The following is a 25,791-nucleotide window of genomic DNA, read 5'->3' on the forward strand; positions in this document are numbered from 1 at the left end:
TGATCTTGTGTACAGTGGTTATACTTTCACATCAGTTCAATATGTGAATAAAGACAGTTACTCCTGTTTGGTACGTGTACTTGCGGATTAAAGTTCTTTTTGTGTGTGTATTTGGTTGCCTGTGCCCCATGCTCTATGTGTCGCTTCAACATTGCCAAGCTCTTAGGCCACATCAAATTTTTTTTGACAGGGGCTTCAGTCCATTCAGACACTGATACTTGTGTTCTGTGTTTGCTCTTTAACCGGTCATGCAATTATCTTTGGAGTGGTTTTCTGTTGTTGGCTAAATTGTTGCCATGTCAGGTTGAGGTACACTGCCCGCACAGGGTGTGATGCTGTGCACAGGTTTGCATGAAGGCTGGGCACTGTCATGATGTATGTGTTATTCCTGTATATATGCCCAGCTGTGTATGGTCATCCTGTGTTGGCCCTTATTCCTGGTCCCCTGGCATACATGAGATGTGTGCTCTTGGGTGGTGATGCACTGAAGGGTGTGATTTTGTAGTGGGTGTGGATGTGTGTGCACCCCTGGATTGTGATAGACACATGGCAGCCAGGAGTTGTGTGCCTGTTTGGATTGTCCTGCCCGGTGTAAATGATTACATGCTTTTGTGTGAGTTGTCTGTTGTGCAGTGTGTTGGTGTGTCCATGCAGTTCTGTGCAACTCATTGTTGTTCTGGTCACTTCGGAGTGTGCAAAGTGTGTGACTTGCACATCAGTGTGGCGTTTGTTTGATCAATGTGTGTTGTCTGCATTTGTGTGGACAGTGTGGCCCTGCTGCTCCTCACTGGCATGGTGGGTGACTTGCTCTTGAAACGCATGCACATGGTGCCTTTTCTCCTCCTGTACGGCATGGTGTGTGGTGTGATGCCATCCCCTATGTGTGCCACTTGTGCCTAGCCATTGTGGGTCTGCATTCCCTCCATTTGTGTATGGAACACACCTCACATGTCTAATACTGACATGCAAATCAGTTGATTTTGCGGTCAGCTGTCCTCTTTGTTTCCATGTGAGACTGCCTTATGGTGCAGTTTTTGGGCCAGGTGTGCTGTTTTTTGTGATGTTCTTGTGCTATTCATCAGTGTGGATTGCCCTTGTGCACTTGAGCGGTGTGTGCTTCCCAGTGATCTGGTGTAGCTAGTTGTGCTCTTGTATCCCAGCGTGGTGCATCCTGTTGTTGTGTTGGGTGTCTGTGTTGGCTGTGGTGTAGCTTCACTTCCTTGGTGGGCCGTTTTTGTGCTGTGCTGATTTGTGGTGTGTGTTGAGGTTGTGTCAGTCAGGTCTGTGTGTAGCTGGTGCACACACTGCCTGTTGTGCATACAGAGTTGCGTGTATGTGGGCTTGGCATTGCCTGATGTGCATCCCCTGATGTCTTGTGGTGTTTGTTGATTTGTGCTTTCATGTGCATGTGTGGTTGTTTGATGTGGCAGTGTCGTTCTGTGCAGGTGCAATTCGTGTGACTTGTGGTATGTTGTGTGTGTTTTGTTGGTACATGATGAGGTTGTGCAGTGATGTTGTGTTTGTACTCCTATTACCTTTCCACAGTTTGGCTGGCAGAGATTGGTCTGCTTCTGTTGGGGGTTGTGTGTGTTCCTGTGGTATTTGTGTGTCGTTTTGTGCAGGCTACCCTGTGTGTGTTATGTTTGTGGATACAACGAGGGTGTGTGTATGTGCTGGGAAGTATTGTCAGCCTGCAGTGGCTGTCAGCCTGCAGTGGCTGTCTCCCTGGTTGTCTGTAGTGTGGTGCAGGGTGTGTATTGTACTTGCTTGTTCCTGTGCTTGTTGCTGTGCATGGTGGAGCACAGGATGGGCACCTGGCCTGTGACTTGCTGGGGTGTGTTGGTGTGTCCCTGTGGTGTCTGTGCCCTGCCCATGTCTTGTTGAGTCCTTGCCTTTGGCATTGTGCGCATGTGTTGACAGCTGTGGTGATGTGAACGGGAGCGTGACTTTGCTGCTAGTTTGCAGTCGATGTGTGTCCCGGATGCAGAGGGGTGATTATAGGGGTGCCCATGTGGAGTGACCCCCAGCAGGGTGTCTGTGGTGGACTTGGACCCTGTGTCAGACCGTGTATTGTATTTGTGTATTAGCTTACCTGCTGCGGCGTCCGCGGCAGCCCAGTTGATGGTAGTGCAGTAGCAGGTACATAACCAGATACGTATGTAGGGCTGGGTCCATGGCGTTCATGACCGGGTGGTGACAACCAGGTCTGTGCTATGGCGCTCTGCTATAGAATTTCCACCATGTCTACTTGGGCAGTGTCTCCGCTGCAGTGCGTCTGGCCCGTTTGGGCCATCCTAATTTGAGGAGCAGTGCGGACATCATTCCGTACAGCGGTGAGTCTCCATTGGCTACCACCACAGTGGCAGGCACACTTCGGCGGTGCGCATCGCTCCACGGCAGACAGGAAATTACCTATGTTTTGCTATACTAATATGGCGGACGTGAGTTTCACTGCTCGCGGGCGGAAAAAGGCATTTTTCCACCCCACCAGCACCGCGTGGTGCAACCGCCTGACATCCTAATGGACCTCGAAATTACAACATGGTAACGAAATTACAACATGGTAACGAAATTACAACATGGTAACGAAATTACAACATGGTAACGAAATTACAACATGGTAACGAAATTACAACATGGTAACGAAATTAACAATCACAAATGAAACTATTTTTTTCACGCAGTAGCCAATTTGAAAAAACTTATAGATATCAAGTTGGGCATACCGCAACGTTTAGTGACAGTCTTTTCACATTGGAGGAAGTTGATACTTTGGACCACAGGTATTTAAATAACTGCTACTACTCTTTTTTACAATAGACATCTGTGGGTACAATGTTAACCATCTAGGCTGTACTTTTACCATCCTTTATAGTCCAAATACTTCTGAATAGTAAAGTTCATTAATGTAAACACAGAACTCAACAATTGCCGGATTAGGTCACTGTGAAACAATACCAGACATTTCATTAATCAGTTTTCTTTATGACAGTTACCAATAAGCTCACTGTTACCCACTTTACACTAACTCCTCTCGTTTACCTTTACAGACTAATATCTAGTTCATAGGTTTACTATAAACATGGATGACTCCACAAATGCTGCTGGGAAAAGCCAAGGATAAACAAATCAGAATAGATTTGTATGAACCAAAACTTATTCTGATAATCACAATAGGAGTACAGATTTCCTTTTTGTAGAGTTTACACTTCTGACGCTCAACAGAAGTCAAACGGCCTCTCCGTTACTAGTGCGGTCATTGCAGATTCCTCATCAATTATTCTGTTTATTAAACAAAAACTTTTTAAATCCTTGTTATAACAGATGTTCCTTTCCGGTGATCTTCATGGAACGATTCTTTCAGTATATATAATACAATTATTAATATCACTTTTGATATCTGGCATAGGGGATGATTTGTACTATGCCAGGTGACCCACAATCTGTCAGGGTAGGAGCGGTGGTTTCGTTTGCAACCCTGGCCTCACTGCTAATAATCATCTTTCGGCCCGACAGAAACCTGTCTTCAGAGAAGCTGCACCACAGCTCCTCTGAAGGGACTAAAAGGTCAGAATACTCGCCAAGACTCGCTTCGTGACATGGTACCTCACCCACAAAAACTCAGGCCCATAGACTACACAATGATTTTTTTATTTTAAAAGGAAGTTTAAGAAAGTAAGACATAATACAATACTCAGGGTAATATATATTAACAGAATAATACTGCTTAAATATCTGAGAAAGGGGGACAGAGGAAAAGAAAAAAAATAGGTTAATCGAAATAGAGGAAATTTTTAAGGCATTAGATTTGACAACATTTTGATAATGGATTTGGGGGTCATCATGTACGTTATAGTCAATGAATTGTTTAAGAAGTCGTGAATTAAAAATGTATAGAGCAAGCGGTTACCCCTGCAAAAGGGCGTCTAATGGAGTTACAGCAAATTACACCAGAAAGAATACAAAGTTGTTGAAATAACCAAGGGATTTTCTGAAATAAGTAAGGTAGTAACCTTAGGAGGCAAAGCAAATAATGCCAGTGCTTAGCAATATGATGAAAGTGCAAACGCCCTCCTTGGTATGGTCTAATATAAGGACGTGCTGAAGGGGAGCTCTGAATGTAAGGGGTAGGCAGGAGTAGATACACATGTTCCTAGACCCTTGCCCGCCATGGCTTCAAAAGACAGCTAGGCAGCATTGAATGTGCATCTGTAGAATCTGAAACCTATGCAACATGGGGAGCAAGGGTCGGGGGGGAGGGAGGCGTTTATATGCGATTGATTCAGAAAGACCGAGCTGCTACATTCTGGACAATTTCGAGTTCGTTCAAAGGTAGGCAGCCCCACCTAGAGGTGTTTGAATAGATGAGGTGCAACATCAGCACCAAGATTGTAGTTTCTAGGGCAAATAAGGAAGGATCTGCCAGATAGCACATAATGTTGCGAAGCATTTGGAGGGTTCTATGTGAATCACACATCCATTACAATGCAATGCCTTGACCAAGAAAATAACTTTACAATGCATGGAAAGAATATATATGGTAAACAGAGCTATATCTTTACACGGGACAGCCTTCCCAAACGCTACATTTTTTACAATTAAAATTCTATTTTAGGGGATAATCCCTGAACCCTCCTTTTTGTAGCCTTACAACCCAAATCCCTAACCCACCCTTAGCACCCAAAACCACATCTATACATAGAAATCACCCCCAGGTTATCCCTTGAACAGCTCAGATGCCAGGGCGGAGTATTTAAAAAGTTGGAGATGTCCTGGTAGTGAGACTCAAATTAATTTCACTACTGCAAGACCTCCCATAGGAGAGCATTGGAATTACCTTATTCCATGTAATAAGCTTTAACTTCCATTGGGACAGTTGGTGTCTAAAGAATTGTAAGTAAATGCCCTCTTTGGTAGTCATTTTTTAAATCTGAATTCAGTAAAAGACACTTTTAAAGTTGGCATTTTCTTATGAACATTTGGTGCATGCAGACATCCCATGACTAAGTGAAGTAGGTCTGTGTATTGCACACAGTGGGAGCAAGGGAAATCTAGTTTTGCAATGTGCTACTCCGTTAACAATTGGGAGGAGATACCACACTTGCACACCACAGAGGAACTGCTTGAGCTCTCACAAAGGACTGGTCACTAGTCTATTGTGACTCCAGAAAATCTGGGGCTAGGACAGGGAGGAAGGGGACGTCCGACACCTCGGGTTAATACGTGTAGAAGCTTCTCTAACTTCAAGGTAGGAATTGGGAAAATATTTTGGACCTCTAACCCAAACTCTCCCTAACACTTCTGGACCTGTGGATACTATGCCCAGATGGACTGCTTTTGTGCTAAAAAGACTGCTGCCCTGGTCTGTTGCCCTTCTCACCTGGTGAGAAATAATGACCCTGCAACTGTTGAACCCAGCACCACAGTGACTTCAAGGGCTAGTTGACTGGCCTCCTGACCAGAGGCTCAGTGCTAGAATGCTCCCGCATCTGTGAACCCAACACCTGCACTTCATCTAGGATTCTGCTGACACCTCAGTCCTAGACTTCGACGTAGTCCTATGGAACTCTGCCAGCCTCATTGGATTCAGCCAAACCAACATCTCGGCTTTGCGACAACCCCAAGCAGAACCAATGCAACGTCACTGCTGTGAGGATCTTTTCCATCAAAAAAGGTGCACATCAGAGCCTGTCGCATCGACGCAAGCAGCCTCAATACTGGACTCCCCATAGCAGCTCCTCTGAACCCAGGCCTGGCCCGCCCCATTGTGTGATGAATCCTTGACACCAGACTTGGATCACAAGGCCTCAAAGGAACTCTGAATGACCTTGCACCTCAGCATCTCGAAGAGAGATTTTTTTATAAAGATGCCTGCAACCCTCCACAAAGCATCACTTAAGCTACTTGGTTCACTCTTTGTCCACACTGGGTCCTGTGTCCGGCCCATGCTCCATTGTGGTGGGTCTGAGCTTGTGAATTTGTCCCAGTCCAGTACGACCAGATATCCACAATATGGCTTTTTATGGTGCTATTTAATAGCACCAGTTGAACCGATTGGATTTGTGGTTTTTTTTTTTTTTTATGAAAGTACTATTTTTATAATCTGGCTTGGGATCTATTTTGGTCTGTTTTCAATGGGTTACTAATTGAAGTTTTGCACAACAACTTTACACATTCCCTTCGGATTAAACCTGGCTGCTCGGTGCCATCCTACCAGAGGGCCCAGACAGGATATTTTGGGGTTTGCTTGCGACTTTACTCTGAGAAGAAATTTGGTTGGTGCTAGGGTAGGTTCTCTGTTCACCCCCTCAATCAATAATCTAATTTCCTACACATACTTTTTATTGTACATTCACAGTTCAGGAGTCTACAAGTACCCGAGTGCTGGGGCCAAATGACCAATTAAAACTAGTCAAAATAAATTTGGAAAAATGCTTTGGGCGAGTATTTAAAATGTACAAGTGACAATAGCTATAGATTTACCACCAAAAGGGTTGCATGAGAGGTCTTTAGAGAAAATCATGTTAAAGAAACCATTGAAAAAGAATTCAGCATATGAAAGTCTGCATCTAGGACCCATGTAGAGATCAAATGCCAGTCGATACAGCAGTATTCAAATTCGATGTTGTGGCACTTTACAACGTGGGGTACATCGAATGCCATTACAATGCAAGTCGTTACATCAACTTGCTGTAAGGGGGGGCACTGGATGTCAGAATAGTATCATTTATTATTCCAACACCAGTCTTTGCAACAGTAGGGAAGGTGTTAGATTTTAAATCCAACACCTTCTGCCCCCTACAGAAGGTCTTAACGACATGCGGTGTAATGGTTTGCGATGCAACAAAGAGGTCATAAGCACATTGCAGTGGCATGCGATGTAAAGAGGCTTCCCATCTGATGTGAAAACAAAATTCGATTTTATCCGTTAGGGATTATTCCTTAAACTTATTAGGATGTTATTTATATATTGAATCTGGTTGTAACAAATAGAAAAAAGATTACAATTGCATGGACTTAAGAACTAAACATTACATATAAAGGGATTTCCTTCACTACACCCCCCCAAAAAACCTGTACAACTCCTGACGAATCACTAAATGCATGGAGTCAGTTTGGATGTTTAGACAAACAGACATGGGTTTGTAAGACAAAGGCATGGGGTTCTGTTTTTGGTCTGAGGTTTACAAGACATTTTCCTGAACAAACAGGTTATGTCTGCTGACTACACATCTAGGCGGATGAAGTGTGGCTCAATGGTTAGAGCAGGCAGACCTCGGGCCAGGGACCAGGGTTCGATTCCCGCCTCGGCGGGTCTCGGGCTCATTAATTCCCCTGACTGGATATTCTCGCCTCAGTGCCTATTCTGATCATGGGTCCCACGCTGCAACTCTGGGCAATAGCTTGCTTAGTCTCCGCAACGGCCCCCACAACGCGAGGGATGCCTGGTCTGCACCATGGGGGTGCCCAGGAGTGTACACTTCACAGGGAAAGCCAGGAAGGGTTCCCTTGCGGTATTCGTACAAGCGCCGAGAAACCCACTGCGGGTCGCTGTGCCCTATACAAGTAAAAAAACATTTAGGCTCAACTTGCTTGAATATCATGTCAACTTCAAACTAGAGCCTATTCCAGAAGCGCCCAAATGTATCTGAAAGGAACCATGAGACCCAGTTCCTTACACATACAGTGCTGGATGTGGCGCTCGGTTAACAGAGCCTTATACTGTGAAGACTTAAAAATATGACTATTTGAACACATCAGAACTTGCTACTAATAACTGTAATGTGCACAAGCGATTGGATCCCATCTGGAAACTGGGATTGTTCATTCAACTAAGAATCTGGAGACCGGTTGGATATGGTTTCAGGGATACAGTGGATGCAATTACCAGATCACGAAGGATTCTCCATATTCAGGTGCATGATCAGATTTACTTTAATTATTGTGGGGTGCATACAGAATCTCAAACCCAATTGAAGTTCTTAGATTGGCATCCCATGCTCTTTCAGTGTCAGGATAAACCATTGGATGGAATGCTTAAACATTCACCCCCAGTCACAGATCTAGGTCAAATCCATTTTTTTGCAGAAAGTTTATACCCAACCATTTGCAAATAAGTCTGGACCCTGGGAGAATCCAGCCTGAACTGCCAGGGAAGGTCTTCCCTTGTAGAGAAAAAAAAAAGCTTCCTGGGACCTGTTTTGTGTTAACATCCTTCAGCCAGGCTAGCTTGAATCCAGTGGCATATTGAGCATGGGACCCATGTAAGGGCATACCCCTTCCACTTAGGGCAACAAATGTGGAAGAGAACAGATGACCGGAAGGCTGAATTAATCAAATATTCAGCCCAGTCACAGATCTGGGTTAAATACATGTTTTTGCACGCCTGGCCATTACAGTATAGACTTCGATGTAGCATGTCCTGCATGGGTAAGGTACCTGTGATTCAAAGAGCTCCTTCAAACGAATTAAGGATAGTATCCTGAATTAGACCAAAAGGTCATTAAGAGACAGTAGAGGATTCACAAGTGTCTGTAGGGGATACCTGCTTTTGAATGCTTCTGCAAAGCTTGTTCCAAGGGGCCAGTTAATGTAATTGTAAAATAGGATAGTCCAATGGCACATTTCCTAATAGGCCTCTTACCAGCCTGGAATGTTGGCAGAGTGAACCAGGTAGAGTGCTGTACACATTGATGATATTTAAGTACACACTTTATTCAAGTTAAAAACATATGCAGTGAGAACTTAGCACTCCTTTGCAATCGATTAGAAGGTGGGAAATTACATGGAGAAATAATAGACTCCCCACATGTAGCCTTGTATTGCTCCATTTCCCACGCTCAAGTGTGCTAGGAAAGCAAAACACACTTCAGGATATCGCCCCCTTTATCAACCACGGTAGAAGCTAACATGCCAAGAGACAAGTTACAGAAAAGAGGAATAAACTAGAAAAATGTTATTCTTCATTTTTATTTATATTAGGATTCACATTCCTCCAATAGCATACTCAGAAATGCTAAAAATATAGCAAACTCTTTGAAGGAAACCTTCTTGTCGCCATCCAAGTCCATCATTTTCATCACCTCTTTTGCCATGTCCTCGTCTTTCCCAGAGGCCTGTAGGATGAAGAGGCAATCAACAGGAACACGTTTAATAAAAATGAAGTACAATATGTTCATAACATTCTACTTAATAGCTAGTTAGGAACTTTGGAGAAGCTTCCCTCCTAACACCTCCCTCCAACCCTCAATTATTTTCATTAGTCTGGACACAGATTGGTCATGCTCCGTACAATCGTTAAACAATGTTCATAAGACCATTCTCCAGAAAGCAATGTTTCCCAGATATTACTTTTGACCAGATGGGCTAGCCAACGAGAGACATCCATCAGTACTGGTTGCTCAAGTCCTATACCATGGTATGGCCTGTAGCAGGTGCGGCGCACAGTCTTTAAGTGGTAGTTCTATGGATTTTTAACCAACAAAATCAATCCATGGGCAGCAGTCCAGCTTCTGGTCTCCTAGAATGCAGTCACCCTAAAGCTCCACACTTTGGGTTGCTGCATCCGTCACCAGCAGCCCTTAGAAGGAACCCTCAGCCGAAAGACCAGGGCAAAGTGACTTTATGTACATGGTCTTTCTCTAGCGAGAGAAAGTTGCAGAGCCCGCATGAAGGTCGGAAAATTCTATAGTACAGGAACTGGCCATTACGTTTGCTTGTTCTGCAACACCTCTTACAGCATCCATGGTGTCCCATGACCTTCCTCGAGCAATGGCCCTCAGCCTCAAGCACTGGATGAGGCTTACAATCCATGCAAGTAAACCTACCTAGAACCACTAGAGCCAACATCGGGTCAGTCCTTCTGCCCTCAATTTGTAAACACGTGGATTGAACCAAAAGTCACATTTGTGTTTAGAATGTCATCCTTCCTTTCAGAGATTGACTAAATATTGAATTAGGAAAATGTAGTGTTGTGGACACTGAATGTAATCCAAGAGGGTTATATTTGGGGTTAATAAAATATTTGCAACGAAGTCTTATAAATCAGACTTTAAAATGCAAACAGAATTGTAAGGCCATCAAACAAGCAATTTAAAATGGGTTTCTTTGGAAGTACAGTGGCGAGTTTACCAAGACATGAAAAAAATAAAGAGCAATGCGGGACAGTACATTGTTGCAGTCGGGGAAGTTGGTTTTTAATAGTTCCACACACAAGGGAGGATTCATTGGTAAAGGTTTGCATCGAGGATGGGCCTGCAAGGGGGAGCTTGTACGGTATAGTAATCAATGTTCCAAGAACAGCACTAAGATTATTAAAGCATTACAATATACCTGCTACTAACATTTGTTTTGGAAATCAAAATATTCTACAAATTAATTAAGCACTTAATTATGGGAAATAATTCTCAGAAAGACTGTTTCTGCAAGTGACATTCTTTGAAACCACTGGCAAACATTCAAGAGGTATATATTTAAAAATAAACAGATGGTCAGTTGTACTCACAGATAGACTTGGGAACTCTTCCTTTAGAAGCTTGCTCAACTCGTCCTGGTTCAGCTCTCCAGTCTTCCCATCAGCCCCTGAGTATTTCTTGAATGTCTGGATCATAGCCCCACACAGCTCTTCCAGAGGCATCTTGACTGTTTCGATCTGTAAAGCGAGTACACAAACTCAGGCTGGTTCAAAGAAAGTCAAGCTTCAAAAATGACAGTAGTCCCTCACTTTAGCAGGCAGAAACCACAGGCCAAAAGGTACCAAATGATCTATAGGCTCCCCAGCCCCTCTGTACTGTTTGCCCAATCCAGACAGGAGCTCTGTGGTACTGCTCTGGATGGTTCAAATGAGGATTACTCTTTGCCCTTACTGGCCTGTGTCAATCACAGCACATCTGGTTTGAGGCTTCTCAAAAGTAGAAAAATGCAGCCTATTGGCACTACACAAAGTACAAACAAACATTCTGATCCCAATCTCATGCAATCTGGCACGGCTAGCTCGAAGATTGCCTTCTCTGTGCCATTTTACTCTGCGGCCATCAACCATTCTTCATGTTCTCCACTAGAGTGTTAACACATCTACTCCGGGTCAGAGGTCAGTGTACAAGCAGCAAGGACTCCACCGTACCCCGTTCAAGTTAGACCAGACGGGTGACAGTTATTGGAGCTACAGCAGCTTTGAAGGGGTGTATGCAAGAAAGATCTGGGCCCTTTCATCCTGATGGAGCTAAAGCTTGGAGTGGTTGCTATAGAGACTGCGGTTCTCTCCTTTACTTAGTGCTTTGATAGTCGCAGTAAGGACAGCAGGCACTGATCGGTGTGTCCAGTGCAGTCAAAATGCCGATCAGCAAGTTATGAAGTCGTCAATGCCAAATTTGAGCCAGTGGGGCCCACCAGCATGGCTGGGGTAAACATACCGGGGGTTTGACTGGAAGTGCGGGCTGGTTCTGTTCTTGGGGGCCTGTAGAAAACTTAGGTTTCAAAGCACCCACTGCAGAACTCTTTTTATGTCTGGCAGTTCTCAGCAACATTGTCAAGATCTGGAGAATAATATCCCGGCTGGGCAGGGATCTGAGTTTTGTCTAGTGCCAGTTTTGACTCATTTAAAGTATCGCAAAAAAGCATGTACCATGCAGATCACAGCACTTTGTGGATAGCTCAGTGAGTTACTGCTTTTGTCAGAGTTACTTGCAGTTCCCAAGTTACAATCGTAACTAGCACAGGGACCTAAGAACTGACAAAGGGCTGCATGATACTGGTTAGAAAGTGGTGTTTCTTCCCACGGTATTTCCTTATTCAATCTTTTAAAGGCTTTGTTTAGGTAGAAATAAATTGCTAGTAAAGCCAACCCTAATCGCTGTTCGGTTTTGAATCCTGAGTTTGTGCTTCTCCAGAAGAAGCACTTAAAAAATGCCCACCAGTGTGGATGACAATAAAATCCTACACATTGTAGTCACCTTTGTCTTAGGTAAGATTTTCTATACACCGATTAACTCCCATCTCACCAATTTTCTCTGCACATGTGCGTGATGTACAGTGCTCCAACACCCTACCCGGGTATGAAAGTCGCTATCAACCAAATTAAGTACATGCGGCTGCCCGAGGCCACCCGGTGGCCATCAGGAGGGCGGGCCCCTTAGTCCCAGAGGGCTTCCCCCGCCCCCTTACCTGTGGTCTTCCACTCCTCCCCCGGGCAGGGGGAGCCTAGTGGGCTGTGACGCACGTCCGGGGCGGCAGGCAAGGCGAGGGGGTATATATCTCCTCCTCGCCATTTTAGTTGCCTCTTTGCCGCTCCGGACGTCGGGCCTCGGGACACTCTTCGCTGCGTCCCTTACAGGGCGCTGCTGGCGGGCCTTCTGGATGCCATCCAGAGGCCTGGAGATCGTGTCCTCACCTTGAGCTATTTTCGGATGTGGCGGGGTGCTGCGACGCAGATCGTGCGGTGAGTGCGCTAGCCCCCCCTCCGGCCCGCTCCCCCATCGGGGTTGCAGCAGGGCGGGGCGGCCGGCAGAAGCCGCTGGGGAGGGGGGGGGGGGGGGGGTGTTGGTACTGCGGCAGCTCTCGCTTGGCCACTGAGGTCACCACCGGGTGCCTTTGCCCGGGGGGCTCTGGTTTATCGGCCATGGGGATAGACGGGGTGGGGCAGCTGTGCCTGCGCCACTCCGTTGTCTTTTCAGCTGGGGAGGACTCAGTGAGGCTCAGGCCCCAGAGTGGAGTTTATCGACCCGGGGCTTTGTGGGTCACGCAATACGAAATGTTGGCGTTGGAGTGAAGGGCACACAAGTTTGTAGGTGCCTGCTCTGTCGGGAGCTGACTGAGTTTATTCAGTGTGACGTGAAGGAATCCGTTTTAATCCACCCCCGGTAGCCACGTGGGCAGCTTGTGTACAGGGACCTAGCCGCGATAGGACAAGGCGATTTGTGTACCCGCCACCTTTGGGGGGGGCGTGTGGCCAGTTGTGGCGCTCAGGTCGCCATCTGCAAGCAGGCGTCTGGGTCCGCTAGGTGGAGGGGTTGATGCTCGGTACTTTCCGGCATGGCTACTGCGAGGGGATTGAGGTGATGCTGCGTGCACATGCCGTCTGCTCAAGTGGTCCTCAGGAGCTATGCATGGTAGGTTGTTCTAACCCCTGCCCCCCCCCCTCCCTCCCTCCCTCATACCCTCCCGGCATCCATGCCGACCGTCCCGGCCATTGTCTGGAGTGCAGTCTGCTGGATATGGCCCGGCATGCTGTTGGCTTTAAGTGTCCTGCAGCCACCTTTCCTGTAGGCATTGCAGGGGTAGTACCAATGTCCATGCGAACATGGTAACGGGTTTTAAGTCCCCCTCCCCGGATAGGACAGATTGTGCCACGGCCCGCGAGGCACTGTGCCCCTTTAAGTGTGCGATATGCAGGAGTGTGAACTTGTGGGCCAGGGTTTGTTCCTTGATCGTGGCTGGAGGCGCGCCCTTGTGGACACAATGCATGGAGTGCGGGTACATGGTGGAGTGGGTTGTGCTCACCCCTTCTCCCTCGGTGCTGCACGTAGGCATGACCTAGTCAACCCTTGAGATGCTGGCTGCGGGTGCTGTGACCCGAACAAGGATGTGCCTGGCTTTGGTTCTGCAATCCAAACCGTTAATTCATTGTTTTACCCGCGTTGCTTGTGTACGTTTTGCCAACCAAATGTTACTAGATGCCCAGCACTGAATGGGGAGACATTTGCTCGGTTCGACATCTGCTTAGCGTCAAAACGATGTAGGAATGGGGAGCATTATGTAGCTGGACAGCCGCATATCCTCTTGGGAATCAGGCTTCAATGTCTGGCTGATGCAAAAAAATAAAATAGATAAATAAATAATACCGGGTCATGCTTTGCCGTCCCACGTGCACAAATTAACATCACTGTGTAACTGGCCTGCAGCCTTGTTAACTTGAATGTTATCAAGAAGGTTTAGGTAAAAGAACTACCCTTAGCCAGCCTCGTTCAGGACTCTCAAGCGGAGACGGTCCTCGGCACCTATGCACTTCTGCACGAGACCCGACAGCATGATACAAAAGGGGTTTTGAGGATGCAGATCTCAATCTGTGAAAACAAGACAATCTGCACCGGGGAGTATACAAATCAAATGATTATTCCTGTTTCACAATGTTGTTCCTACAGCGGTGTATGTTTTAGTTCCCTAAGTTCCTTGCTTGCCGCACCCCTCGCACGTGTCGGCCTTGTGCCTGGTCGTTGCGGCGGGTTCAGTTTGCGTGCTTCCCTTGGGGGCCGGGCTTTACAACAACAACATTATAGCGCTCAATCAAGCATGGAAGCGCATCATTTGCTTCATTGTCAGTATTTTTGGCGCGTGTGTTGGCCATCCTTTTTCCTGCTCTCGCATGAGCTCAGCACCAGCGTAAGACGTTTAGTGCGATGTCGTGTGCTTCTATTTAATTAATGCATCTCCTTATCTTGCAGACCGATCCGGCCTGCTACCTCTCCCCGGTTTTCCGCCACCCCTCCTGCCTGCATCAGTTATTGTTCGTGACGTATGTATCTGGGGCTGTGGGTGGCCTGATTAGCTTCTGTTATTAAGCCTCAGCACTTATATACCTTCACATACAAGCAGTGCTTGTGGGCAGGTTTTGTCCGGTACTGAATTCATTGCCGTCTTTATTTGAAAGGGAGTGTACCTGCAATTGTCAGTTCTGCTGCAAAACATGTAAAGGGAGAGTGTTGCATTTCTTAGGAGCATACTGGTACCCAGAAGAATGAGTATTTGCACTGGTATATTTCCATTTATAGCACGGTATACATGCACACATGCATGACTGATTCCAGCCACCCTGCTCATAACATGGTCTCGTCTGTAGTATTTAGAATTTTGTTGCGAGCGTTCCCTGGAGAGCGATATTTTAGCTGCCTCACAGAATAATGCAAAAAGCGACTATCTCTAGACTGATCTCAGGGTGCCGCGCTACTCCTGTTGCACACCGATTCAGACTTTCCATTCATTATTTAGTTTAGGTTTCTGCCCGGTCAGAATAAATGAGCCTCTTTAATTATGCATTTATTGAGACTTCCCAAAACGGCTCCGCCCGTTGACCGGAACACGAGGTAAAAAGCAGTAAAGAAGGGTTTCCTGTGTTCGCCACCCTGGGCTAGGGGTTTTCTTTCATGTCAGTGAGGTAAGCCGCCGTGCCCCTCATGGGCTCCGCCCCTGGCCCCGCCATGTAATTAGTGGGATTGGCTTGTGGGGCAGCCGTTTCAATCACAGACATGCCCACGTGGTTTCGGCGCAAGCGTCAGTAGACATGCGAGCGTGCATGGGGGGCTACTGCTGTGCCCCCCCCGAACGCCACAGTCACAGTGTTGTGACTGAACCCTTTCACGATCCCTCGTTGGCGGGCCCGTGGGCGGGTGCCCGCTCCTTTTTCTTGCAGCCGCCGCGCCACTACTGCCTAGGCTGTGGCTTATGGGCCTCCTGCGCACTGCCCGGTGGGATGCGTATGTGGTCCCTTCACTGGGCAGGTAGGCGCCCGGGGACATGCCCTTCCAGGAGCACAGTGCGGTAGATACATTTGTCTGGTGACAAATTTGGTAAGAGGACCCCCCCCCTTTTTTTCGGCTTTCTAGAACACAGGTAACTCAGTGGCCTCAGTAGCGCATGGCTGCCAGGATGGCAAGTCTGCATAGGCACTTAATGCAGCAAGCCAGTTTCCGGGAGGCTACTTGGAGAGGGCACGGCAGCATTTAGGCACTCGCCTTTAATGGAGGGGCTGAGGCTTCACTTCAAAGCGTTCAGCTTTGTTGCAGAGGAAGCAGGTGCGAGCTGCCTTGCCTCTCTTCTCGCAGCAGCTGGCATTCATGTACATTTCTTTCTTGCCTCCTTACAGCGCAGACTTTTATAGATTATGTCAGCGCGCGCAACTACCTACACAGAACCGATATGTGAGAGCATTGCAAACACATTTCTAGCTAGATGCAGACCTGTTCCCCTGAGCATACAGTCAAGAGTTAGCATATGGGGCGTTACAGGTAGAAAGGGTCAGGCGTGCATGCTTCGAGAGCGACTTAGTGCAAGTAGTGGGGTGCTTTGAGAGAGAAGTCAAGTGCGCAGTTTCAGTAGAGGATCAAGTACAGGGAGAGGGTCAACATGTTTGGGCAGACCCTCTAACCACTAGAACACCCGGGAGGACCCATCAGAACCAAGGGAATATTCCTTTCTATATTTCGAGACTCCCCCCAGACTATACAAGGGCTTGACTATCCATCTGGAGTACCTCCCTACCCTCTTGGTGGGCCTCCTGAGGTGCTATCAGGATAGGCACCATAGCAAACTGTCATTGGGGGGGGCTGTGAGCGCAGCGGGGCGGTGCGAAGTTAACTGATTGGGTGTTGCATGTCCCCCCCCCTCAAGTCGCTATACAAGGGGCCGTTCCTGGGGTTGGCTCCGGCTTCATGCAGCGCACAGAGACTGGCATGCATGGTACATCTCATTACTGACCATTCATACGTTCACTAGCACCCACTATTTTCAAGCATGCCCATTTCTCTTCAAGGGGCAGTTCCTTGGGCAGGCTCCTGCTTCATTCAGCGCGCAGATATCGGCATGCACAGTTCAGGGCTTGATCTACCCCTCGAACCGCCCCTTTTCATACGCTCTCCAGCACCCATTAGTTTCAAGCATGCTCTTTTCTCTAACGTCAGGGGAGGGCTAGCACCCCCGGGGGGCGAACGAGCGAACTAGGGCAGGTGCCTTTCCACCCGAGGGCACCTTGGACAACAGGTGGGGGCTACCCGGATAGGACTTCAGCCTTAGTGTGAGGGGACTCTTGGGGTCACCCAACTGGGTTTGCAGCGCCTGCCTCTGTGTTTCTCGACTTGGTTCATTGTCGATACAGGACCCCACATGGGTCAGGTAGCACCACATGGGTCCTTGTGTTCTATTTGAAGTTCATGGGGGCGGAGACCCATCCCCTGGTTCTCCGGCCTTTCAAGACCCAGAATTACATGTGTGGGTCTTGAAACATGCTGGTTATTCTGCCTTTGGGTTAGCATATGTTCCATGGCTTTGGGCCGGAGGTACCTGGGAGCCACTCAGCTATGGCGGGATCCGGGCTGATCGCACGACAGTCTTTGGTGCATCCTCTTCTGACATGTACTTGGGTAGTTATGTGACAAGCGGCTATTTACCACAGGCTCATGTCCCAGCGGGTGACGCTTTACTTCCTCCAGATAGGGCCAGTAGGAGGCTGCACAGCATCTCGTGTGGCGAGTAGTTTGGGTAAATAAGCTATGGGATCGCTCTTATCAGCTATTATGAAGCCCTTTAATGTGGGGGTTTACATGATCTTTCGGGTATCTTAACACCCCTTTTGCTCGTTTTCAATCAGAAGGGTGGTGGCTTGGCAGGCTCCCATCAGGAATTGGACACACGGCTTCTCGAACACGTTTACGTGTGGTTGGGCTCCCCTGGCTTGCGCTGGAACAACCTCATGAATAGACTTGAGTAACTTAGAGATTCCTTTGGTGCCCCTCCCAATGTGAGAAGTTGGCCTGTGGTACTGATGTCTCCAATTCTGGGGGCACCTTGGATCAGTCTATACAATCCCTGATGGGGGTTGTAAGTCTTCCTTACAGACAAGCTTTCCTATAGGTAGCATGGTCTTAAGCAGCCTTCAGGCTAAACTTGGGGGCAGGTGATGCCAGCTGTTTTACCATTGCAATCCTGTATATCAAATGTAAGGCCACCACACGAGTTATATACTAAAAAATGTATGTATTTAGCACTAGAATAACCCTCTGTACTCTTCGTGAGTATAGATACACAAGCGTTTAAACAAAGCACAGTTTACAGTTGATTATTCGGAGAACTGCTTCTCGGCAGAAGTTGAAAATTGACATGGGTGTAACTGCTGACGCTTGTGTGGTGGCTCTCAGTGGCATGCGCTGCATCTCCTATGGTATAGATTAGGAAGCAGTTTCAGCAGGGGAGGCCCCTTAGCACCTGGTCATTCACCTAGGGGTATGACCTCACAAACCTGGGATAGTCTACACTATTGCTGTAGAGGAATTGGACCCGGGGGTTATTTTGCAGATTAGTGTCAGAGGGGCATTGGTTTCAGCAGGCATGTGTTTCAGGTCTGGATCATAGGGGGGCACTTGGTTTCAGTCAAAGCAATCCCTAAGTGGTGGTCGGAAGTCATCCTCATAGACAAGCTATCTTAGAGGTAGCATGGCCGAAGCTGCCTCCAGAATAAACCCAAGAAGGCAGGTGAAGCCAGCTGTCTCACCATTTCAGAAAGTGAAGTACACAGTTGTAGAGCCAATGGCGACAGGGTCCGTTGACCTTGGCATGCCCTCTTTCTTTACCCTGGAAGAGGGCACACAGTTCCAGTATGCGTCATTGCTCTGGGCCGGATGTACCAGGGAGCCGCTCAGCAGTGGCAGGTGTACAGCTGATCGCACTGCAGTATTGTGGGGCATCCTCCCTCTGACATGCACTAAGGGTAGTGATGCATACAAGCGGCTAACTACCCCATGCACATATTCCAGCAGCGACGCTTTACATCCTCCTACTGGAGGCAGTACAGCGTCACGTGCAGTTTGTGTACATAAGTTATTGGAATTGCCTTTTCATCTATGGTGGCACTCTTCAATTGCTGGGCGAAAATTCTCCTGGGCACCTTAACTTATACAATGTACAGATTTGCTGTCTGGGCTTACTCTTGTGGCGATCAAGGGGGGGGGCGCACTATTTCCCCCGCTTAGTTTTCGGGGGTTCTCACTGATCTATCTGGTGACCCAACACTCCTTTCCTCAATGGAGAAGTTGGCCTGATGATGATGTCTCCAACTCTCGGGGCACCTTGTAGCAGTCAAAGCAATCCCTTAGTGTGCTGGTTGTATGTCAACCTTATAGTCAAGCTATCCTATTGGTAGCATGGACTAAACAGCCTCGTGGCCAAACTCACGAGGGCTTTGTGAAGCCAGTGTTTTACCATTGCAATTCTGTGATGTCAAATGTAGGGACTCCACACCAGTTATTTATTAAAAAAAATATATGTAATTTTCACTAGAATGATCCCCTGTACTCTTTGAGTATGGAAGCCCAAGTGTTTAGTCAGTAGCACTGTTTACTGATTATTCGGGGGACCGCGTTGCGGCAGTAGTTGAAACTTACTGGGGTGTAGTCTGCTGACGCTTTGTGTAGGTTTGTGGTTGGGTCTCAGTGGCGTGCGCTGGATCTCCTATTGTACAGATTACAGGAAGCGCTATCAGCAATGGGGCTGGGGGTATGACCCCACGTACCTGGGACGGTCTACTCTAATCCTGTAGAGGCATTTAGACCCGGGGGTATTCTGCAGATTAGTGACAGAGGGGCTTTGGTTCGTCAGGCATGTGTTGATTCAGGACAGGATCAGGTCACTTTGAAGTGGAAGGGGTCCAACTCTCCTGCAGTTTGACTTGTTCCTATGGGACTGACGAGTAGCTCTGCAGAGCAAGGGTTGCAGGTTTCCCTAAGTAGCGAAGTGGTGGTGGGCCCGGGCGGCGACGGGGGCCGCCGGCCGGACTGTGGCGGAGTTACAGGGCGATCCGGAAGCAGAGAGGTGCAACATTGTACTTCAGCGGGCACATAGGGGTGCCAGAGCCTAACCTCAAACCTCATGGGAGGTCCAGGAACCCGTGTCGGCGCCCCAGTAGTCCTTCGGGCAGTTGTGGGCCTGTGCAACCGGGGGTTTGCCTAGATACGCCCCGCAAGGGGCAAGAGTAGAGTGATTACCATAATGGCGCAGCAGATGGGTGGTTCGCCACTGTGCTGCTTGGCTCATCAGGCGGGCAGGTGGCGAGAATACAGCCTGCCCTTGGATCGTCCGTAAGATAACCCACAGTGATTACATAATGTTGTATGTAATAAACCTGCAGCAACTTTTCCCCAATCTAACACTGGTGTCTGTGTTATTTGCGGGATGTTGGGGGCGGGGGGTTCTGTTGACCTGATGGGACTATGAGAGGGGAACTATGGAGAGAAGATGAGCACTTGTGTACAGTGACAGAGGAAGAGGGTGGAGTAGGAGACCATTAAGAATTACAAAACAATTTGGTCTCATTGAGCGCCACCAGTTCCGCTTATTGGGGTGGAGGATACCAACAACCATTTAAATGATCCTTCCCTTTGCTCCGCTTCTTGGCTATGCTTAAGGGTTTGTGTGAGCACTTCAGTTTCATTAAAAGTCATGTTTTATGCTATACATTTTATTTTTTGTGTTTACGGTTAGAATGTCTGTGGTTAAGACTTCCCTACCTTGGTGCACTGCAAGGTCATCATTTCCTGTGCTTTAAAAGCAAAATTCAACAGAATAGATCAAAAGTGTTGAACAATGCGCCATTTTGTCACTACTATCCATGCATTGTTTGGGCCAATGGTGTGACCAAAAGTGAGGGGGCCCCTGCAAAGTGCATGGATGAGTCCCCCTACATGGCCCACCACTTTTGCTGCGGGCCCTGTGGAGCTAGTCTCCCCCACCAGGCAGGGGCTTCTGTTATGCCACAGGCTTGGGCTTGTCTGACAAAGTGCCAGGGCTGCTTTAGGTTCCTAGTACGACCCTACCTACCAGCGCTTTTTTAGGGGACTAAAAAGTTCTGTTTATTCTTAGACTATGAACCAAATCCAGATCGAAGAAAAAAAAAAGCGCATTGGCAAAGCAATTAGGTCTTGTCTCTAGGACCAGTGGGCTTTGAGAATGGTTTTTAAGCACGCTACTGATCTATTTGAAGAAAGGTGTAAATCTAAGACTTTCCTTAGATGCCTTAGGCGAGGGGGGGGGGCTCACTCAGACCAGTGCCACCCTGCAGCTTCTCAGAACTGACGGTAGCACTTTTTTGTAAGAAATATTGTCTCGCATGTGAGATGCATGCGCTAGCACGCATGCTCTAGCCCAAAAGGAGAAAAGGGTCAATATAAGAACAGTGACAAAGTAGAGTTGAATAAAAACAAAAAACTCAAGAGTGAGCGAAGAAGGTGAGCTGTGCCTGATTGCGGATAAAACACATGAGGTAAAAATCAAGACTAGACAGCCTTGTTTTTTTAGCAACCCTGCCATTAGCCCCCACGAATTATTCTTTTAAGACTAAAGCACGGAGTCCTCTCAGCTCAACGTCGTTCACTGTGACGCAGATACCAGAAGAAAACATGTGGTTTAAAAATAATTGTGCTGTTCCGTTTTAGCCAAATAAACTACCTATGGCTTTTCCAAGCTGCCCATGTGACACTCCAGGTTTCTTTTTGACTTTTCAGGCAAGTAGACTTGTTACTTCAGTCATTAAACCCAGCTTACAGTACAAAAATGCTAATTTGACTGGAGCAACACGTCATGCATGCACCTGCGGAATATAGCTATTATATGCAATATGGGATGGATGAGTATATTAGCTTTATCAAATTACGGACCGAGGAGACCTTAAATTGCATCCATGCAAAGCTGGTAAGTGGTGAACTTTGGTTGCATTGTAAGCTACACCCCGGCAGGTTAATTTCATAGCCGGTCACGCTTTCTGGTACACGCATAATCAGCTGCCCCAACTCCGGGACTCGTAAACCTGCTTTTTTCTCTATAGAATAAGCAACACTACAAGCCACAGAAAACAAAGGCTACAGGACTCTTAGGGTCCAGTCAAACTGACCAGGGAGCGTTCCAATTCAGCCAGTCTTAAGAGCTCTCACATTATTCGGGTCAATGCACGAGTAGCGCGTGCAGGCCTATCTTCCTCTGCATGATGAAGCTTGCAACGTTTGTCGCAGCCCCAGAGAATATATACGCCAGAGTACCAAAATGTAGAAGTCTAAATAAGTTATTGGACTAGACAGCATACGATACAGCTTGGACCTGGAAAATGCAAAGGCTCTCCATTCAGGTTTATATTTCGTCAAAACTACAAGTCCCAGAATGCTCTAAAACACCACAACGGGCTGATGCACAGGAGACAAGTAGTAACTTCCCAAAGCATGGCCATTCTCTCACTGGCGTCAATCAAGTGCTTGGTCTTTACATATACAAACTACTTTTAATTTGAATACAAACTTTTACCTGCCTATCTCCAGACCGCTCTAGTCCTACCAAGGAAAGCTGCGACTATTTACAGTAGGACAGAGTCCCCCATACCAGGCTCGTCTTCGCATTCTGGAGGACTAAAGCCATGTGAAGTTCATAAAACCAGGACCACACCCCAAAAGGGAAAGAGACGAGCCCTGGAGCAACTGATCACCCATAGGCCTGGGACACGCGGCAGTTACGAGACAATTCATCGGTGGTGCGTTCTGAAAACTTAATGTTATCGTTAACGCACTTGGTAAGGCACCCGAGAATCGAATAGAAGTCGCCTAGAACAGACTATAGACCACCATACCGCATGGAATCACGTTATGATCACCCAGAACAATCCGCGGAAAATCACGCAGTTGTCACCCAGAACAGACCACAGGGAATCGAGCTGTTGTCACCCAGAACAGACCACAAACACCCGTATACCAACCAGCACCTTACCGCACGCGTCAGATCACAAGCAGTGAGCGTGGGGCCTGGAGAAAGAAGCTTACAAGACGTCGCCTCTCATAGGCCTTTTTAAAGGCCCTCCAGCCCCACCCCCTTACTCCAGGTGCGGGCCGCACACGGGCTGCATCAAACACACGGTCGGGCTCACTTTAAGGGCAGTCAGAGAGCGCACGAGGGGCGTATCTGACAGGTCAGTGTGTGCTCCGTTTTTAGTGCGGTTATAGATCTGTATAATGATCTGCTGTGCCTGTTTTTGCTGTCCACTTCCCACACATTGTCCGCAGCAACATCAAATCCATGCAGTATTCCCTACATTGCAAAACACTTACACAGCGTGTCTTTTTATACGTTCAGAACTACCCCAATTTGCACCTATGGGCCACTTTTTTTAGCTACCTAATTCTCAAATGTAGGGCACTTTTATTTTGATGCCCGGACCTATCTTATATCTCAGTCCCATCCTGTTCAACCTCAACCGGTTTGAAGCTTCCCAAGCCCTGGTTGACGCCTTCTCAGAGTAAATACCAGATTTTCACCTTTAGTTTTTCCAGAAAGGACTTTGATGTGACTAAAGTCCACAATTTAGGATAGTTTTTTTCCTCTGGGTTTTTAGACCTACCCAGATTCTCATAGAAATTACAGACCTGGAAGCATCGCTTTCATCGACGTTTTCTCCCGTTGTTTGTCGCATGAGTAGGCCTGTTTCGTTTGTCATCAATCACCTTGACACAGGAAGAAGGATTTCCAGGGCTCTCCAGGTCCCTTTTTCATGTGTAACTCACCTACTTCATGTTTCTACTGTGCATTGTGGGGTTTGTAGTCCCCTTTATCCCATAACAGTGGAAAGACTAAAAATCTGGTTGTCCTTGGAAACGTTTTTTTTTTACACCAAATTCATCTCATGGCTGCTTGATAATTAAATGCATTTCCTCATTTCGTTGTGGGAGTAACTTAACCCTCTGTAATGCAGGTATGGATACATTTTATGAAGCACATACTCTGGACTGAACGGCTTCCAGGCACTTGAGAGAACATTGTGTGTGTTTGTATATTTGGATTCTGTGTCAAGGCAGCAACCGAGCCTTCCTCGACATAAATATCAGCTTCTCATTCTGCCCAACACAGAAAACCGAGGCCCGCAGTAAGTTTTGGAGTCCAGACCCCGATGGCCATTCAGCACTTGACCTCCACTGAGAAGGCTACCGGGGTGGAAGGGTTGAATCAATTGTTTTGTCAGAGATCTGAGATGGTGTCACGTCAGATGTCAGATGAGCTGTCAGTTTCCAAAAAGAGGCCCTACTGTCCAAGCAGGAAGCCCCTTTGAGGCACTAGCTGATAATCAGGGCAATGCCACTGGACGACCGAGGAAACCATCATCTCTCGTAGCAGCCAGCCATTCCCTTAAGAGCCAGAGTAAAATTCCAACTTTGAATGTCAGCCGGAGTCTTAACGGTTTATTGAGAAAAATAACAATGGGTAATCTATGAATCATAAATTCAATCAACCAGAGTTTACCTGTGAGTTTAGTCTCATTAGTTTCTTTTATGCTCAGGTTTATCGTTCTTTTGTGAAGTACAAAAAAGGGGTTTTCCAGAATTCTCTCTCCGTTATCAAAAGTATTGTTTTTCGTTTGGTAGTTCCTGTGGTAACTAAGGCTGGATGTTGTTACATTTTTCCTCTGGCCTTCAGGGCTGATTTTGCCCTTCAGGTAGAACATACAAGAACAAGGTAAGTAGTCATATGTGTTTAATGTCGTATTCACCACTTTTTAGGTTTCGCCTGCACAGCGCTTGCACCGTGCTTGTGAAATCTATTGTTTTTAATATTAATCTTAAAAGAGACCACCAACCCGCCCCCTCACTTTCCTGGATTTTCACTGATTCCTGTGCTTGTTACTTTATTTTACTCCAATTTCCATTGGCTGTAGCATATTTTCCTTCATTTACCAGTGCTTGTTTCTCATCTGTTTCTCGTATTAGTTTCCCGTCGCCGAAATACTTTTAACATCCGCATTGGTGGAACTATTTTTCCCATAAAGTTTTGCCTCGTACTGCTTTTTCACCTTTCAGCAGATTTATATAGCGCAATGTATGACCTGGAGAAATTAAGTGATTTAGCCAGAATCACAGGATGTTGCGCCGCCAAGACTTGATCCGGGATCCCTGACCATTGCGTCACTTCCTCTCAGATCCCATGATACTTTCTTGCTGAGTGGTTGTTAATTCTTTTACTTATCCAGTTGATTTGAGTGTTCCGCTAAATTTGTAGGGTTTAACTAGGGAGCCCGCACATTTACGCACGTGCTAACAAAGGGGCACAAGTGGATAGTTTGATGTACCGGTTGGTGTGAGATGGATTTGTGCAAGCTATGTACTACCTGTGTGTTCATGCCAACTCACCTTACAGTCCCTGTGCCCCTCCCTTTTCACCAACATGCTTCTGGCATGCTAAGCCTTTAACATTACACTGCCAGCTACAGCACAGCTGAAAACAAAGAAAATACACTGCCAGTCTCGGGCTATGAAGATATGTTTGCACAGGACCCGCACTGGGCATGGGCAGTATGGGCAGCTGCCCGGGGCCTTGCTCTCTGCCCACTAGCTTTGGGCCCTGCACCAGTGCAACACACCACCAATCCTCCCGTGCCCTTGCCAATCCCATTGAAGAAAGGTGTCTGTTTGCAATTGGGCTTATAGAAGACGGCCCCATCCATGTGCCTCTCAAGGATGGTTTGGGAAGGCCTAGGGGAGGGGGACACTTCATTTTGTGCCAGTTGAAAGGAGGCCTTATTGCAAGTGTGTCCAGCAATTAGACCTGCTGCCTGCCTGCCCATTGAGAGACACTGCAGGACACCTGTTGTCAGCACTTTACAGACTGCACTGTTTTAACTCTCAGCCCTCAACCTATTATCACTCCTTCAGCCCGATATGAGCTGTGAAAGAGTTGCTTGTAGGTGGCAGGGAGTGGAGCTGTGGCCCAGGAGGAGTCTGCACGAAGAAGCTTCTGGAGCCCTGAAGGTGTCACTTATGTAAATTAGAGGGGCCTCGCACATTCCACTTCGCCAGGGGCCCCAAAAATCGTAGAACCGGCCCTGTGTGTGCATGTATACAATCTGGGGTATTCAGAGGGGTATTCCCTAGCTGGGAGTAGCCCTGGCCTGTGCCGCCGCTCCTTTTGTATGTTCTCGGTGCTCTGTCTCTGCCTGCTTCTCGCCAGTCAAGTCGCACTTATTAAAACTCCATCTCCATACTCTGGGCCTGTCAAGTGCTTCAGAGG

Source organism: Lissotriton helveticus, chromosome 4_1 (assembly GCF_964261635.1).
Source record: "Lissotriton helveticus chromosome 4_1, aLisHel1.1, whole genome shotgun sequence".
Taxonomy (NCBI): Eukaryota; Metazoa; Chordata; class Amphibia; order Caudata; family Salamandridae; genus Lissotriton; species Lissotriton helveticus.